This window comes from Antechinus flavipes, chromosome X, assembly GCF_016432865.1.
Source record: "Antechinus flavipes isolate AdamAnt ecotype Samford, QLD, Australia chromosome X, AdamAnt_v2, whole genome shotgun sequence".
In the NCBI taxonomy this organism is placed as follows: Eukaryota; Metazoa; Chordata; class Mammalia; order Dasyuromorphia; family Dasyuridae; genus Antechinus; species Antechinus flavipes.
Window position 1 is genome coordinate 4,770,184 of NC_067404.1, and position 19,557 is coordinate 4,789,740.

The 19,557-nt window shown below is 39.5% G+C and overlaps 1 long non-coding RNA gene across 2 annotated transcripts; it reads left to right on the forward strand.

Moving 5' to 3' along the window:
• The first annotated feature begins 16,049 nt into the window (after nucleotides 1–16,049).
• On the forward strand, nucleotides 16,050–19,557 carry LOC127542999 (uncharacterized). 2 transcript variants are annotated; one of them, XR_007949046.1, is made up of 5 exons: nucleotides 16,050–16,236; nucleotides 16,862–16,907; nucleotides 17,236–17,335; nucleotides 18,201–18,298; nucleotides 19,464–19,557. It is a non-coding gene; the product is annotated as an uncharacterized LOC127542999 (long non-coding RNA). The 2 variants fall into 2 exon arrangements; XR_007949045.1 differs by lacking the exon at nucleotides 16,862–16,907 and having other exon boundaries at nucleotides 16,051–16,236.

Here is a 19,557-nt window from a genome sequence, read left to right on the forward strand (position 1 = left end):
TTGCTGCTATAGATGGTCCAAATAAATTTCCCCACACACACTATGGATCTCAAGTGATTTTCCTGATCTGATGTGATTTTTAGAGTTAGAATTGGGCTAATTTGCTATGATCAGGAAGGACAAACTTTGTTAATGGCAGTGGTGTTTTCCTATATTCATGTGGTGTCTTTTTTCAAAAAAGTGTTATTCTTGTTGTATTTAAGATTTATTGATTAATTTACATTTACTTTTCTATAATTTTATCCTCATTGGTTTCTCCCTGCCTCCCCAAGACAGCAATCACTCATTAAAATTATTTTCCCTCACCACTCACCCACTCACCCATCTTGATTCATTGAGATATTCTCCTCAAGGAATCGCTAACTGGTATGACAAATACTTTATTAGTGGTTTTTAATTATCAGGTTTAAGCGTTTTAACATAGTGGGGAGAAAGAAGGGAAAAAGAGACTAACTAAACAACTGACAAAACCTGCTGGGGGCTGTGGCCTTTGGCAAGCTGACATTACAAAAAAGAATGGAGCATGGAGCAGGAGTGAGAGGGAAGGATCAATTGTCTCTTGCTCAGCAACTCATTCTTACTGTCCATGCCATCAGTCCATATCTCAGGGCTCAGACACCTCATTCAGCTTTGTGATTTCTGAGAGCAGCTGGCTCCAGTGACAAGATAGAGGAAATTTAAAAATGGAGATGGCAGAGGAATAGCGTGAAAGGTGGACCCCAACAGATGGAGAAGGATGGATTCTGCTGATCCCCAGGGCTTTCATCTGACTGGATGAAAGACCTCAAACTAGGACCAACCTTGGGGAGACAGACAAGACCTTTGGAGAAGAAAGAAGAGTTTTCTTATATGGACACAGCCAATCCAACAAGCTTTCATATAGTTCCTGCTCTGTGTAAGTCAGGTGCTGTGATCAAGGATAAGTCTTTCGTAATTTGCATTTTTACCAGGTAAAAACAAAGTCTGTCCTATCTCTGTTATTTCTTTTTAGTCTGATTGCTCACATGGTGGCTTAGGATCCTTTTACCATTTCTCTGGGGAGAATTAAAAGCCAAATTCTGATGTTGCCTGGGAAACCATGGTTTGGTAGCAAAAGCTGTATTGGGAAGGAGAACTGTATTCTGGAAAGAACTTGGGCTGCCATGGAGTCAGAGGGTTTGATCCCAATGCTGCCTCTGATGCTCAGTCCTTGTGTGACCCTGGGCAACCACTTAACCTTGTAGGGCCACAGTTTCTTCTCCTCTTGCTGGGAGGAGACCAGTGAGGTCACCAGAGTGCCTGGGATGTTGGGTGTTCCCTTCTCTGATGTACGTCCCCTCGCTACTTTCTTTATAGGACTACTTGGGCATACGATTCCGCAGTCAGCATCTATCATCCTCTTTCTCTGTCTCTGACTCTCCTGTCTCTGTCTCTGCCTCTCTAGGTCAGTCTCTGTTTTGTTCTCTGTCTCTTAGTATATTTTCTTCCTTTCGCTCCCACTCTACATGCTACTTACATACATACCTATATCTATATGTGTTTGTATATGTGTGTGTGGGGGGGTGCGTATAAAATGGGCGTGGGTGCACATACGTAGTTATCTCCTGAAGTTTTGTAGCCCCTGGTGATTTAGATCTGCTCCCAGCAGGCAGTCCAGGACAAAGCTGGGAAGAAATCCTCCCCCCCCTCCCACTTATGCATCATAATGGATGCCTCACAAAGAGGTAGCCTGAATGTCTGAAACTCAGGATACCAGGTATCCTTGGCAACCACAAGTCACCATGACAACCAGTGATTAGAAGGAGCTGCTTCAGCCTTACTGGACACTTCCTTTGCCTTTAGAAAGATTATAGTCCCCCAAAGCGGGGAGGAGGGGGGTGGGGCTGTCTTGATCTGGATGTCCACTGGAAAAGGTGAGGTTCTCTTTGGACAAACCAGGGACAAGCATCCTGGGCCCAGTGATTCGGCTTTTTAAGAACAGGGGGTTCGATGCCTGTTTGTGTTTTAACCTGTATACTGGTTAACTGATTCAGCTGAACGATAATTTGCTATGATTGACACAAACCCTCGGGCATCAGTCTTTCATACAAAGGGAGGGGAAAAGCTGTGACTTAACTTCGTTTATGCCATCTGACAAGGGAAAAAATATCTTTTTGGCTAGAAATCCCTCCAGGGTTAGGTAGGTTCCATTTGTCCCCTACAAATCGCAGGTTCTGCCCAAAGTCAGATGGTGGGAAGAAGAGCTTGGTCTTAATCAGCTTGAACAGATCAAGGATCCTGAGAAAGACAGTAACTGATTTCACCTCAGTTCCACTTCCTCATTGGAGAGGTCTCTAGCACAAATTGTAAGCTGAGGCAAATACCCTCCTAGTGTGGCCAGGCTATCTGTAATCAGTGGTCCCCCTGAAACAGTGGCATTCTGGGTTCCTAAGTCCCTTTGGGCTCGGGCATCCTGTGATGCTAACATGACCCTCCCGACCTCTGACATTTGTGTTCCAGGGTCCCTTCCAGCCCTGAAATTTCATGTTCGCGTATCTCTGCGAGCTCTCAGATACCACATGGTGAGGATGTGGCCAGGCCTGACATTCTATGATCTCTGGAAAAGCGTACCCCCTTACATGCATGAGCTCACCTGGAAAGTGAGCCGAGGGCTAGTAGAATGTCCTACCTCAGTCTGCGTGGTTCCCTCTTCTGTAGCTTTAAGGCATTCCACTTAAGTGGAGCTTGATGATGGGTGAGGAAAATTCCGACTATTTAATCAGAGTTTGGGCTCTCTGCTTAAATTGACACTCCTACCTCTCTCCATAGTACCCCTAACCTCTTGTGTTTGAGACAAAATTCCGATTATTAGAGACATTCATGTAACTAAAAAGATGACTGTAGTGTCTGTGACTGGATAGATACGAAGAATATCAGTTGGGAAGGAGGAGATCCCTCTGTGGAACTTTTCTTAGGCCTTGTGCAGTTGGGTACCCTGGTGGCACCAGTCTGCTCTTCTACTCTGAGATGCTCCTAGATCCAGGGATCATCTTTCCCTCTCTGTCAGAGTTCAGTCCTCCCCTCTCTTTCTCCTAGAGCCCGCTGACCCAGCTCTCACAGTTCTTGGCTCAGCTTACTTTGATTCTGCTGAATGCTCTCTACTTCAAAAACCCAGGAAACTCTACCACATTCAGGCATGGGTCCCTGTCTTCATACAAGTTGTTAATGGCACGATTAAATCCCTTAAGGAAGTTCTTTTGATTGATTCTGGGGAATACATATAGATCAGGTTCTTTTGTGATGCCTGTTGTCAGATGCACTTCTTCATGGTTATAGCACAAGGAGGTTGCTTATTTTTTGAAGGAAATAGAAAATCAGTGAAGCTCTACACTTTTATGGAAGGATCTTCTTATTTCTAATCATCTACATTCTAAGGACCACTCTTCCTCAAACACCAAAGAACACAGTATGAATAAGGGAAGTTTTCCATGAGATAAGAAACATTTTTTTCCTAATATCAACAGCAAGCATTATTTGTAATGAGGAATAACCTAGAAGTCTTCTGGGGAATAAATGTTACTTCTAGCAATAAGAGAAAAAGGAATTTTTAGAAAGTAGAATAAACAATGACAAATTGCAGATACTATACTTAGATAATCCTAAAGAATAAACGGTAGTTGAAATAATTGACAAATTTTGCACAGTTGCAGGATATGAAATAAACTCACAAAAACCCTTAACATTTCTACATATAACCAACAAAACTCAGCAACCACAGATAGAAAAACTTCATTTAAAAAAGTTGTGGATGATAAAACATACGTGAGTATCTACCTGCCAAGACAAATCAGGAATTATATGGACACAAATTACTTTTCATACAAATCAATCAGACGTAAGTAATTCACAATATATCATTTGCTATGCATAGCCTGAACCAATATAATGAAAATGATCATCCAACCTGATTTGTTTAAATTATTAAGAGCCCAAGTAATTAAACTATCAAAAATGTTTTCATAGATTCGGGAAGATAGTCATTACAAAATATATGTGGAGGAAAAAGAGGTCAAAAATATCACAAGAACACACACACACACACACACATATAATGAAAAGGAAGGCAAACAAAACATGCTATATCTTAACTTCTATTTTAAAGTATTAATGATCCACACTATCTGCTAGTGTTTTAGAAATACAGTGTTGAATCAGTGGAATAGATTAAGTACACAAGACAGAATAGTAAATGACAACAGACATCTAGTGTCTGAGAAACATTAAGACTCAAACTTCTCAGAGAAAAATTCATTATACAGCAAAATTCTAGAGACAATGAAGAGCACTTTGTCAGAAATTAGGGAAGGACCATTATCATGTACTGTATATGAGGAGAAGGTCAAAATGGGTACATAACTTAGACCTAAAAGATGATACTATCAAGAAATTAGGGGAGCATGGATTCATTCTATAGAAGGGAAGAGTTTAAGAATAAAAAAGACATCGGGAGCTTCACGAGACATAAAATGGGTTATTTTGGATATATTAAGTAAAAATGTTTTTATACACACACTCAAAACCAAAATGCAACCATGAGAAGAAAGAAAGTAGAAAAGTGGGAAAAGATTTAACAGCAAATATCAGCAAAAATCCAGCAATAATTTTATATATTCGTTTCGCATGTATCTGAATAACTGAGTCAAATTTATAATAATACAAGTCATTTCTCAGTGCAAATAGTCAAACGATATGAACAGGCAATTTTCAGATGAAGAAATCAAAGCTTTGCGCAGTGAGAAGAAAAAAAGCTCGATGTTATCATGGTTTAGAGAAATGCAAATGAAAAGAACTCTGAGATACTACTAATTGGAAACTGAGGGGAAGATGGATCAGTTGTAAAATCGCTGAACAACTTGGGGTATATGAATATAATGCAATTCTGTTGTGCTAAAAGAAATGATGAGCAGGCAGATTTCAGAAAAAAATGTGAAAAGATTTATATGAACTGCTGCAAAGTTAAGTTAGCAAAGCCAAGAGAATATAGTAAAAGCAAGATTGCAGGATAGGAAACTGTTAGGGACCAGAACTCTGAACTTGAAACAAAGGATTCTTACAAGGTACTGAGTCAGGGCAATTGACAGAGACAATAGTTATCTAATTTAGCATGGTTCAGTGTGATTGTTTTAATGCTACGAGGAGATGTTATGGGCCACAACTTGAAACAAGGTACTAAGTGGAATCGAGGAGACAATGGTTAAATCTAGTTTAGCATTGATGTGATCCTACCAAATACTGGTTTCCTAATGATATAATGATTGGTTTGTACTCAGTGTGGAGGATATAAGCTAGAAGCTCTCAGGGCCAGAAATGACAAGAGCACTAGAAGCTCTCCACGGCTGAGACATTCATTCCATTGTCCACCTTTGTGGTGGCTGCAGGCTGAAGCACAAACCTTTGAAGTCGGGGAGATTCAGAAGCCAGAGAAGGAGGCAGGAGCTCAAGCCCACGGAACCAAAGAGAGAGATAGTCCTCTAAGAAAGCTAACCGGGCCCCAGGAAAGGAGACAAGACTTTGAAGGAGACAATAAAGAATTTGGACTTTAACCCCTGGCTGCAATTGGGGTGATTGCTGAACTGAAACAAAGCTGCTCCCAGAGACCTCCAAGAAAAGCCAAAAGAGAATACTACAGTAAAGTATGAATTTCTTAGCTTTTATCATTAACACAATGATCTGTTTGCTACAAAGAAGCATGAGGGAGTATGTTCTTCACATCCAGAGAAAGAACCTTTGGAGTATGAACACAGATCAAAGCATAATATTTAAACTTTCTTTTTTATGAATTATTTTTTTTTCTTTTCATCTTTTTCTATTTCCATAACCTGACTGATATGGGAATAGGTTTTACATGACTGTACATATAGAGCCTACATTAAATTGCTTATCATGTTTGGAAGGTGGAACGAAAGGAAGAAAATTTGGAACTCAATATTTTAAAATATATATTAAAATCTACTCTTAAATGTAAATGGAAAAATGTTATTTAAAAAATGCTATTGCACTCTAAAGAATAAAATGGGGTCCTGTTCTGAGAAACATCAGAAGAATAATGCAGAGTGAAGTGAGCAGAAATAAAGGAGAAATGATGCAGTAACAACATTATAAAGAAAAATACTAGGTCAGCTAGATGGCACAGTGGATGGAGCACTGGCCATGAGGTCAGGAAGACCTGAGTAAAAGTCTGGTCTCAGACACTCAACTCTTAATAGTAGCTGTGCGACCCTAGGCAAGTCAATTTAACCCCAATTGACTCACCAAAAAAATAAAGGAAAAAAGAAAAGAAGAGCAATGTTGAGACACTCTTGTGAAGACCATCAGTCCTATGTCAGGTTCCCACTGAAATCTCCACCTAGAGGCCAAGGCTCCATTAGGATCACCAACTGACCAGAAAAAGCATGAGAAAAACATGATAAAAAAATGGAAGAGAAGAACAAAAATAAGTACAAGAGAGAATCAGCGGGACTAGCCCTTCCTGAAAGGGCTCTTGCAAAACAGCTAAGACAAATGTCCTTAGTCACTTAGCCTAAGAACTCACCCTCTCTTGAAGAGGAAGCTGGCTGTGATGTCTGACCCCAAAAGCCATCTTTAAAAAAAGAGCCCTACACTAGTTATTAGGACTTCACCTTGTAATTTGGGGCTGTGATTCCTCAAAAAGTTATTTCCTATCTCCTTGCCTCAGTCCCTTCACCTTAAAAACCAGCCATCTGTGCTCTGTTATCGTTTAATAGCCACTCCAGTTCTGCTATTCTATGATCCAAGGTCCCTTCAAGCACTAATCTTCAACTTCCTTTGTGCTCACTGCCCCTTAACTTGTCATTCTGCTTGAAGGGCCCCTCCATCTCTGATATATGTATTTTATTCTTTCCCCCGTTGCTCCCCAACAAGCCGACCTTTAAGTGCTGATTTATGTGAGCGTGTTTATATATACACAGAATACATACACACATAAGACACATATATAAATATATATGCACCTACACCCACATACATTTATGTACATATTTGAGCACATACACATATGTGTGTAAGTACATACCTATTATTCTATAATCATACACATATATAACTATATACATTCATATGCCATTATGTAAGTAAAAAACATGAAATGGAAATTCATGGTTTTATACTGACTCTTCAGTTTATACCGTGTTGTATTTACCGAAATGTTCTCTCTTTTTTGTCTTTTTGTCTTTAATTTCAAAATGAATATTTTAAAAAAAATAATCCCATTAAAATACTTGCCTCTTTTTATTAGTAGTAATATTTAAATTACAACTGATAAGAGAAATACAAATGAAACCAACTCTGCGGTACCATTTCACACCTAATAGATTTCCTGATATGACAGAAAAGAAAAATGACAAATGCTGGAAGGGATGTGAAAAAAACTGGGAAGCTATTGAATTGTTTTTAGAATTGTGAATTAGTCCAATCATTATGGAGACATGTTTTGAGCCACACCCTAGGGACAACAACACTATATACACACATTGATCCAGCAATACCGTTACTCGATCTGTATCCCAAAAACATTTTTAAAGGGGGGAAAGAACTAATTTATACAAAAGTATCTACAGTAGCTCTTTCTGTGGTGAAAAAGAATTGGAAATCAGGGGATGACCGTCAACTTAGTACCTTGTTTCAAGTTGTGGCCCATAACATCTCCTCGTAGCATTAAAACAATCACACTGAACCATGCTAAATTAGATAACTATTGTCTCTGTCAATTGCCCTGACTTAGTACCTTGTAAGAATCCTTTGTTTCAAGTTCAGAGTTCTGGTCCCTAACAGTTTCCTATCCTGCAATCTTGCTTTTACTATATTCTCTTGGCTTTGCTAACTCAACTTTGCAGCAGTTCATATAAATCTTTTCACATTTTTTTTCTGAAAGCTGCCTGCTCATCATTTCTTTTAGCACAACAGAATTGCATTATATTCATATACCCCAAGTTGTTCAGCGATTTTACAACTGATCCATCTTCCCCTCAGTTTCCAATTAGTAGTATCTCAGAGTTCTTTTAATTTAAATAACCCTATTTATTGTTGTCCCACCCTGGGTCATTCACGGGATAGTTCTGCTCTGCTGGAATCTCTCCCTCATTCAAGGGTGGGTGCCTTCTCTCCCATTCCCCCATAGCCTGTGCTCGAATTGAACACCTTTCCTCGGGAGTAAATAATATGGATAAGGCATGCATCAATTCTGACCAAGTATATAAGCTGAGGCCTAAAAATTGATCCAATCGTTTGGATGCCCCAAGTGAATCTTCCATGATAGAGACTAATTCTTTCTTAATTTTTCTAACCTCATTTGCTGACAGAGGTGCATTCACAGATCCAATGCCTCCCTGAGTCCCGCCTAACGGGACCTCTCTAAGTGGATACATATCAAAATCATATTCCCATTTCGACCTTATCTTGGCATAAGATGTGACATTTTAATCTATGTTTAGCTCTGCCTACCTGCTTTCCAGTTTTCCCAGCAATTGTTGTCACATGATGAATGCTTCCTGTCAAAGGTGGCTCTTTCATTTTGCCAAACACTGCATAACTGGTGTCATTTCTTACTGTGTATTGTGTGCCTAACCCAGGCCAGTGATCCTCTTCTCTGTCCCTTAGACAGTACCAGATTGTTTTCATGATCACTTCTTTGGAGTATACTTTAAAATCTAGTCATGCTTTCCACATTTCTTCACATTCCCTCCCCCACTCCCACCTTGGAAGGTTGATTCCCTTCAAATTCTTTGCCTCATATTGTTCTGTGAGGAATTTGATTTTATCACTTTTTCTAGTTGTATAGAATAACTTATGGGTAGTTTGATTGATGTGGCCCTAAATAAGTAAATTACAGTAGGTGGAATTGCGATTTTTATTGACTAAGCTACTGGTGAACAATTCACCTTTCTCTTGTGCTTTAGATCTCTCTTCATTTGTATAAAGAGTGTTTTCTCTTTGTTTTCTTTTTCTTTTTTTTTTTTACTGTTGTCTCGATTTTTTTATTCCTTGAAGATTTCTTTATCAAATTTACAGATGTGCTTTTTATTTCTGAACCTAAAACACTAATAGATTTTCTTTCCCTTCTTTTTCTTCCAAAAAACCTCGTTACTATGGCATTCTTTTTTTTTTTTTAATAATAACTTTATATTGACAGAATCCATGCCAGGGTAATTTTTTTTTAAAACATTATCCCTTGCACTTGCTTTTGTTCCGATTTTTCCCCTCCCTCCCTCCACCTCCTCCCCTAGATGGCAAGCAGTCCTATATATGTTAAATATGTTGCAGTATATCCTAGATACAATATATGTTTGTAGAACCGAACAGTTCTCTTGTTGCACAGGAAGAATTGGATTCAGAAGGTAAGAATAACCTGGGAAGAAAAACAAAAATGCAAATAGTTCACATTCATTTCCCACATTCTTTCTTTGGATGTAGCTGTTTTTGTCCATCATTTATCAATTGCAACTGAGTTAGGTCTCTTTGTCAAAGAAATCCACTTCCATCAGAATACATCCTCATACAATATCGTTGTTGAAGTGTATAATGATCTCCTGGTTCTGCTCATTTCACTTAGCATCAGTTCATGTAAATCTCTCCAAGCCTCTATGTATTCATCCTGCTGATCATTTCTTACAGAACAATAATATTCCATAACATTCATATACCACAATTTACCCAGCTATTCTCCAATGGATGGGCATCCATTCAATTTCCAGTTTCTAGACACTACAAACAGGGCTGCCACAAACATTTTAGCACATACAGGTCCCTTTCCCTTCTTTAGTATTTCTTTGGGATATAAGCCCAATAGAAACACTGCTGGATCAAAGGGTATGCACAGTTTGATAACTTTTTGGGCATAATTCCAGATTGCTCTCCAGAATGGTTGGATTCGTTCACAACTCCACCAAAAATGCATCATTGTCCCAGTTTCCAGAATCCCCTCCAACATTCATCATTATTTTTTCCTGTCATCTTAGACAATCTGGCAGGTGTGTAGTGGTATCTCAGAGTTGTCTTAATTTGCATTTCTCTGATCAGTAGTGATTTGGAACACTCTTTCATATGAGTGGTAATAGTTTCAATTTCATCATCTGAAAATTGTCTGTTTGTATCCTTTGACCATTTATCAATTGGAGAATGGCTTGATTTCTTATAAATTTGAGTCAGTTCTCTATAAATTTTAGAAATGAGGCCTTTATCAGAACCTTTAACTGGGAAGATGTTTTCCCACTTTGTTGCTTCCCTTCTAATCTTGTTTGCATTAGTTTTGTTTGTACAAAGGCTTTTTAATTTGATATAATCAACATTTTTTATTTTGTGATCAGTAATGGTCTCTAGTTCATCTTTCGTCACAAATTTCTTTTTCCTCCACAAGTCTGAGAGATAAACTATCCTATGTTCCATTAATTTATTTATAATCTCGTTCTTTATGCCTAGGTCATGGACCCATTTTGATCTTATCTTGGTATATGGTGTTAAGTGTGGGTCCATGCCTAATTTCTGCCATACTAATTTCCAGTTATCCCAGCAGTTTTTATCAAATAATGAATTCTTATCCCAAAAGTTAGAATCTTGGGTTTGTCAAACACTAGATTACAATAGTTGACTATTCTGTCTTGTGAACCTAACCTTTTCTGCTGCTCAATTAATCTATTTCTTAGCCAATACCGTATGGTTTTGGTGACTGCTGCTTTAGTATATAATTTTAGATCAGGAAAAGCTAGGCCACCTTCATTTGATTTTTTTTTTCATTAATTCCCTTGAGATTCTTGACTTTTTATTGTTCCATATGAATTTTGTTGTTATTTTTTCTAGATCATTAAAATATTTTCTTGGAAGTCTGATTGGTATAGCACTAAATAAATAGATTAGGGAGTATTGTCATCTTTATTATATTCACTCGGCCTATCCAAGAGCACTTAATATTTTTCCAGTTATTTAAGTCTGACTTTATTTGTGTGGAAAGTTTTTTGTAATTTTGCTCATATGATTCCTGACTTTCCTTTGGTAATTAGATTCCCAAATATTTTATGCTATCAACAGTTATTTTGAATGGAATTTCTCTTTGTATCTCTTGCTGTTGGATTTTGTTGGTGATGTATAAAAATCCTGAGGATTTATGGGGATTTATTTTGTATCCTACTACTTTGCTAAAATTATGAATTATTTCTAATAGCTTTTTAGTAGAATCTCTGGGGTTCTCTAAGTATACCATCATATTTCTCCTTGTTTTCAAGCAGTCACTGGGTTGGTGTTGGCAGGGTTTTTATGCAGTTTTTCTGTTTCTTCCTGCTGGGTCTTGGTGGTGGTATAGAGATATTCTGATGATTTATATAGGTTTATTTTGTATCCTACAACTCTGCTAAAGTTGTCAATTGTTTCCCCTAGTATTGGGGTTTGCTTATTTGTTTTGCTACTCTAGGGTACTCTAAATAAATCATAAGACCATCTATGAATAGGGTTAGTTAATCTCCTCACTGCCTACTTTATTCCTACAATTTCCTTTTCTTGTCCTCTTCCTACAGCTAGTAGTAATATTGGTAGTAATATAGTAGTAATACTGAATAATTGTAGTGATAATGGACAGCCTTGATTCACTCCTGATCTAATTTATAGCTTTCAGGTTTATTCTTCTCAAAAATAATACTTGTTCTTAATTCTGAAAAAGATATTACTCATCCTTTTAATAACTTTCTACTGGGTCCTATGTTTTCTAATGTTTACATATAAGAATGGCTATTGTATTTTGTTAAAAGCTTTTTTAAATACATCTTTTGATAATATCTCATGATTTTTGTTGGTTTGGTCATTTTTACTGGTTATTAATGCTGGGGGTTTCCTAACATTGAAACAGCCCTGCATTCTTTGTATAAATCCCACTGGTCATAGTGTATGCTCTCTATGATTTGATTTCAAATGTTTCATAGCTATTTATCAAAGTCATTTGCTTACGATATTCAGTCTGTTTTTGTTCTCCCTTGTTTAGATATCAAAACTCTAATTTTGTAATAAAAGGACTTTAGAAGGATACCTTCTTTCCCTCATTTTTAAACAGTTTACGTAGTTATTGGAATGAATTGTTCCTTATGTATTTGGTAGAATTCAGCTATAAAATCAAGTGTTCCTTGGCATGCTATCTAAGGAAACTCACTTGTTCTTTATTCAATTTTATTTTTCAAGATGGGGTTATTTCAGTATTCTATTTCCTCTTCTATGAACATGCAGTTTTTGTTTTTAAAAAATATTCATCCATTTCACATAGATATATAGGTTCTCTGACATGCGATTATGCAAAATGCTTCCTAATAATTACTTTAATTACATATTCATTGCTTATTAATTCACCTTTTTCTCATTTTTCATTTCTTCTTTATTTTGTTTAAAGCAAATACCCAAAAGTCCATGATGGACTTTGTTGTTGTTATTGTTGTTTTTCCCTTTAAATAAACTCTTACTTTGATTACGTAATTAATTAAATTTTAAAAACTTTTAGTGTTATCCAGATTTCCATTTTGATATGTAGTTGGAGATGATTCATTTCTTCTTTTTCTAGATTTCTTTTTTTTTATTTCAGGCCCCCTTCTTTGATCTGTTGTTTCTTTCTTTCTTTTTAATTTGTTGTTGTTTCTTGGTTTTTTGAAGTAACCATTTGTAAAAAGACCATTTTCTTAACTTGCTTTGATTGCATTCCACCAATTTTGGTATGCTGTCTCATTGTTGGCATTCTCTTCAATGAAATTACTGTTTTGTTATTTGACCCACATATTCTTTGTTTTTTGTTTTTTGTTTTTGTTTGTTTATTTTTATTATGTTTTGTTTGTTTGTTTGTTTTGGTTTGTTTTATTTTGAGGCAATTAGGGTTAAGTGACTTGCCCAGAGTCACATAGTTAGGAAGTGTGAAGTGTCTGAGGCCAGATTTGAACTCAGGCCATTTTGACTGTAGGGCTTGTGCTCTATCCACTGTACTATTTAGCTGCCTTCCCAGTTATTCTTTAGAAATAGATTATTTCTTTTTCGGGTAATTTTTAATCTGTTTCCATATCCATTGTTGAATGTCATTTTTAACACATTGTATTCTTTAAGGATACATTGAAGATTTCTTTGTTTTTCCCATTTGGTAATAAGGTTTTCATGACATAAAACTAGGTGAGTTTTTCTGAAGGCCCCAAGTACAACTGAGCAAAAAGTTATATTTCTCTCTATTTCCATTCAATTTTCTTCAGAGTTGTATCTAAATTTTCTACATTGCTTTTCAGCTACTTAACTTCTTTCTCATTTCATTTAAATGTAGATTTGACTAATTCTGAGAGGGGAACATTGGAGTCACCATTAGTGTAGTTTGAATATTTCTTTCTGTAACTATTTAACATTTCCTTTAAGAAGCTGAAAACTGCAATTTGCTCATGTGTTTAGTGTTGCCACTACATTATTTTCTTTTGATATTTGAAAGCAAAAATGTATTTTCCTTGTTTATCTCTTTGAAGTAGATCTGTTGTTGCTTTTGTTTTGTCTGAGACTCTTCTTAATACTGGTTTGTGTCTGGATGTTCCTTGTCCTCACCGTAGTTCTTTACACTCATTTTTATTGCTAATTTGCCCAGCTTATTCAATTGACTTTACATTTATGTTAAAGTTTTCTGTTTCAATAGTGGGAGCACTTTGGGAAATGCAATCTCTGATCCATCAACTTTCTCTTGGTGCTATTTTCACAACTAATTCTATATTTCAGTGGTTGCAGGGTAATGTGATTTGGGCTAAGGTGTGGTCACTGCTTTGGTGCTCCGTATTATGGCTCTTACTCAGAAAGAAGCTCTGATCTCCTGCGACTGCAATAAGTATAGCTACATATGGCCCCTGCTACCTTACAACACCTGCGGTTCAAAAGGAGACTCCAAAAGTTTGGGGTGGCAGACGAGGATAGCAGAGGTGTCTCAAAAGTGTTTGATGGCTTGGAACCATCTCCAAGTCAAGGAGCAAAGTTTATTGTGATTGTAATAGCAATTGACGCAGACTAAATTCCAAAAGGATATTATCCAAGAACCAGGAGCAAGGAGATAAATTTACGGGAATAGAGAGAGAGATCTGGTGCTTCATATCACTGATGTGCTCATTTTATTATGCATCTCAATATTGAGTTTTATGCCTTGGTCTGGTATGCACCTCAATGTTGAATTTTATGGTTTAGAGGTGAGAACTGAAGAGCAGTCTGGAATGCACCTCACCATTTTTTTTTCAGAAACCTTGTTTTACTTGACTACAGATTGTTATCTGGCAGCCAGCATAGTTTTATAGCAACCCCAAGGGCTCGTGGCCTCAGAGCTACTGCCACAGTTCTCCTAGAAGCTGTATTCTGTCACAACCAGAAGCAATTCTGGTCCTCAGGGCCCCTGATCCTTGTGATCAAAAAGGGTACAGTTCCTCCAGATCCTTATAACTTCTTGCGCCAAAGTATTCTTCCCTTCCCTAGAACTGGAACTCAGCTGTGTGTAGGAGCCAATGGGTGCCAAACAGCTGCCAGTCTACTACAGGGGTCACTCCCAATCTCCTTGTGACAAATGACAAAGGTCCCCTTACTGTCTGTGGCTTCTGAGCTCCAGAAGTGTCTGTGGCTTCTGCTTTCACCACTTTGTCCCATGAATGGCATTTTATCCACTTGGGCTGCAGGGCAACCTCAGCAACTGGCTTACAGATCTCTTCTTCCCACCTTGGAAGGGGTCTTGGGCTAGAAGTATATCCCACTTTGATCTTTTATGGTGTCACCACTTAAGAATTTGATTTGAGCTGTGACTTGAAAGGGGAATTGTGAGAGAGCTTGGCTTTGTGCTTCCTGTACTGTGCCATGTAGCTAATAACTTTGTGAATTGCCCTGCTGATCATTTCAGCTTTCAGGAAACACAGGAATGAACAAAGGGAAAGGCCCAGTTTCCCTTGAGTTGGAGCATTTTCCCTGGCTGTACCCACCACCTTCAATATTCTCACCGTCATGACCCCTTCTTGGCGTTCTTGGCATCCTTCACACCCCAGATAAGATTCCATCTTCTACAGTAAGTCTTCCTTGACCCCCCTAATTCTAGCCCCTTCCCCCTGCTTATTACTTCCACTGCATCCTGTACATAGAATGATTCTCCAAAGTTGTTTGCATGCGATTTTCCCCATAACCTAACTCCTTTATCCCAGAGACGGCCTTTTGTCTTTCTTTATATCCCCAGCATTTCCTTAGCTCAGCTCTTGACACACGGTACCAGAATATTGACCGACTATTCTGGATCCGATTTTCACAAACAGTTTTAGGAGGAAATTTAGGAAGTGACTTGGTAGAGTAATCTGAGCCAGAAAGGCTGCTGGGGAAGGTTCCTTTGCATAGAATGCAGTGCAGAGTAGGCACACATAAATACAGGGGCAGATGCGCATGTGTGCCTTGGTGGCCCTCTGTCCCTTCCCACCCGTTCTAATCTCTTGTCTCCTCAGGCCTGGAAAAAAGAGCCTGAGAGCCGCCCTTTCCCCACACCACCCCATCCTCCTTCTGCTCTAGGGGATGTCAGGAATCCAAGTCCAGTTTAAGGACTGGGGCTTGGCAGATGCTATTGTGCTCTTCTTTTCCTTGGAGCCCAGGAGCCTCCTTCCTTGACCTCTCTCTTCTGCAATGTGTTCTCCCCCTCCCAGTTTCTGTAAAAGAGCCGCCCCTCAACCACCGCAAGCAGAGCGCAGCTGCTGTCCCCTGCTCCTAGCCCCCGCAGCCTGGCCTCGGCAACTGAGGACCCTGGTCAGCGCCGGGCCCCCCTCCGGGTTGAAACTGAACTGTGGTCCCCTCTCCTAGCGGGGCTGGATAATGAGGCCAGAAAAAATGACATGGCGAGGGGGGGGGCTCACAAATGCTCTGGGGCTAATGTCCTAGTGCCCCCTCCCCTCTCCTGTACACTGCTCTCTCCTCCCTTCCCCCTATGCTCTGGGAGGAGACCAGCCCCCCCAGGTGACGTCAGAGGGACCAGCCCCCAGGTGACGTCACAGGACCATCCCTTCCCAATCTCCATTTCTGGGAAGTCTCTTTTGTCTGGAGTCGGGGATGTGCTGGGACCCGAGCGGATGGAGGTCTGTGCGCCCCTCATCCAGTTGCCTACCTTTCCGCCTTCACAGCGATCCCCTCCGTTACCCCCATCTTACCCTCATCTTCCGGACGGACCCATCCTGAGGGTCCTGAGGAGCCTAAGCCGCAGTGAGTGAGGTAGGTGTCCCTCCCTGCTCCTGCCTCAGCCCCTCCCTTCCTTCTTGTCTCATTGCAGCCCTTCCATGAAGCCCCTTCCTCCCCAACTGGCTTTCCTTCCTGCCCAGGAGGATGTGGGTAAGGGTGGCGACAAGGCCCTGGGAGCATCGACACCTTTGTCTGTCTATGTGTGTGATGTGGAGGTAGCTAAGATCATCCTGGGCGTGCCTGTGTCTTTGTCCGTGTGGAGGAGTGGGTGGGGGTGGGGGGGAGTGTGCGTGGGAGTGCCTGCACCTGCCTGGTGCTTCCTGCCGGCAGCGAGGAACCTCTGGGGACGCTCCCTCTCTCCCCATCTCGGATGGACGTTTCCTCCTTTTTTTCCTACGTTCCTCAAGTCCTAGGCCTGCTCTGGAGGCTGGGGACTCCGACAGCCTAGCAATTCGGGTTCTTTTTACTCAATATGTTTTGTACTATCATACCTCGGAGATCGAAGGGAATGGGAATGTTTGCTGATGCAAGTATATCTTCAGGTACTAAAATCCAAGCTAAAGTAGGGATTTATCCAGAAAAAAGAGTGATTATTTTATCCCCAAGGATCTCGCTCTTTACAAAACAACTCACCTTTAACTATTTTTTCTCTTCCAAGGGTATTTCTTCACTTTCCATAAAGACACTTTACAACATTCGTTTTGGTAAGAATTTAAGATAGGATCTCTTCCCCTTCCCTTCTCCATATCCTCTCTTTTTTAGGATGTCTTTTAATTAAATGACACTTTGTTGTTGTTGTTCTGGTTACAACTAGCTTATGATGAGAAGGATGTTTCCATGCACCTTGCTGTGGAACAAAGAGGGGGATGGGTCCCTTAGCCTTCGAATTGAAATGATGTACAGGCTGAAAGAAGAGAATTGTTTCATGGCAGCTTCTCTCCTGATGAGGGCTTTGGGAGTATTTTGGCATAAGGTTGTTGAGAGTTTGGGTTTCTTCCTCTGAAAATTTTCTGTACTTATCTTTTGATGTAGGGGAGAATGATTCTTAATCCTGCAAATTGGAATCCATTTCTTCTATATTGGATATGCAACCAACCATAGAGATTTTTGCTACAAAGGTCTTTTTCCTCAGGTAAGTGTTCTGCTTCACATTTTAACTGCATTAGGACTTTGGGCAACTTGGTAGAAGCAGGATTAATCTTCTTTTCTTTTTTGGGATTTTCTCTGTTCCTTGTTCTGTTGTGATCTCTTTCCCTATCCATAGATGTGAAAAGTAATTTCTCCTTTGCTCCTCTAATTTGCTATAGATTCCCTTTTTACATCTAATTCATAGATACATTTGTAGTTTAATGTGATAGTTGGTGTGATGTTCATGACCTCTCGCATTTTTGGCAAACTGCTTTTTCCTTATCCCATTATTAAAAATGGCAGTCCCACTGCCTGCTCTGTCTGGATTTCTTACACACTAAGTTAGTTTATTTTATTTACTTTTGTAAGTTGCACACGTGATCTTTTCCAAAGATTGATGTTTCAATTTTCAAGAAGTACATATTATTTTCTGGGCACCTATGTATTCCACAAGGCATGAAGTCAGAGCAAGTCATTTTCCTGAGTTCAGATCTGGCCTCAGCTACTTACTGTGTTAGCCTCAGAAAGCCACTTAACCCTTTTGACCTCAGTTCCTCATTTTCCAAATGGACCACAGAAGGACATGGCAAACCCTTGCAATATTTGGAGCCAAGAAAGCCCAAAATAGGATCAGGAAAAAGCAGACAGGACCAAACAACAATAATTGGTTTCCAAATCTTAGATTTTTAGTGTAGTTTGAGGTCTGTTCCTGATAACGACTAATCCCAAACCATTCCCTTCCTCCTTCTCTCCATGCATTATGTCTATTTTTGATGTTTTCTGTTTCTTCCATCACCAGGGTATCCCATGGATTTTGCCCTTTCCCTGTGGGTGCCATGCTAGGTAACAAATCTCATTTTTTGTTTTAGGGAAGAAAAGAAAACTGAGCCCAGCTGTTTGGTGCACATGTGTAACAGCTGTGGACCTCTCTCCTCCTGGAAGAGGACAGGCGATGGTGTCTTCTCATGTATCCTTTTCAGTCTTTTACATTTTCTTATGGGTACTTTCCATTTTTGCTTTGTTATTCTTTCCATTAAAATTGACTTTGTTTACCAAGTCTATGTGTGTGTTTGTGTGTGTGGGTATAGAGAGAGTGCGAGAGATAAAGATCTCTCTCTATGTATACACACACACACACACACACACATATGTTTATATAGAATGGTTTTTTGGCTCGGCATAATTCATGGTGCATCATTTCAGAGATCTTTCTGTGCTTCCTGCTACTCAACACACTCTTCATTTCTTCTAACAATATAGTGATATTCCACAACATTGTTTTCCATGCCTTCTCTGGCCATTACCCACTTGAGAGCATCTACTTTGTTTCCAGGTCACAGCAGCATGAAAAGTGCTGTTATAAATTTTTTGCAGTATGGGGGGACTGTTTTCTTATCGGTGCCTTCTCGTTATGTGATGGATTATTTGTTTCAAAGGCTTTGGATCTTTCTGTGACTTTCTTTGCATGATTCCAAATTACATCCCAGAATGGATGCTCTCCTAATTTGCATAAAGGGTATCTCCCTTTATGTCTCAATCGCCTACCCATTTTGATCTTACCCTGTTGTTTTCATTGTGTTGTTCACCCTTCTTTCTGGGTGAGGACCAATGGCATCTAGAAGCTCATGACTTGCAAGTGAATTGCATTTAGGTGAGGCAGAGCTGGGCAAGATCACCAGACTCCCTCTGCTCCAGAGTCAGCTGAGTCCAGTGGCAAGATGTAGATCAGGCAGACTGACCATGGCACAGCAGGCAGCGGGAGACCCGTGTCTGTTTAAACTAGGGCCTTTCCCATGTCTCACTTGGTCCAGGCCACAGTGATTTTGTGATTTAAGGCAATGGAACAATGAGACAAAAGATGCCCTACTTTGCCTACTCCCTGATAATAATAGTAAAAATAACAATGTGGGAAGGGAAGAACCTCATTGTTTCTGCCCAGAAGAAACAACTACAATTTACACTCAGTCTGGGCCATAAAACCCACACGGTGACCAAGTGAGGCTTAAGCTAGCATCTACTCTTGGACACTCAGCGAAAGCCAGAGTGATTGGGGTTCCAGGATTTGTCAAGTAGCTCCTTCTGCATTCCAGTGGACTTTATCAAAGTCTGTTTTTTCTAAGCTCTGTTTCAAGACATCATACATGAACTGGATGGAACAGAAGAGTTCCATATCGCAGTTTGTTTTGAAAATATAAAATAAATAAGTGGCCACGAGACCAAAATATC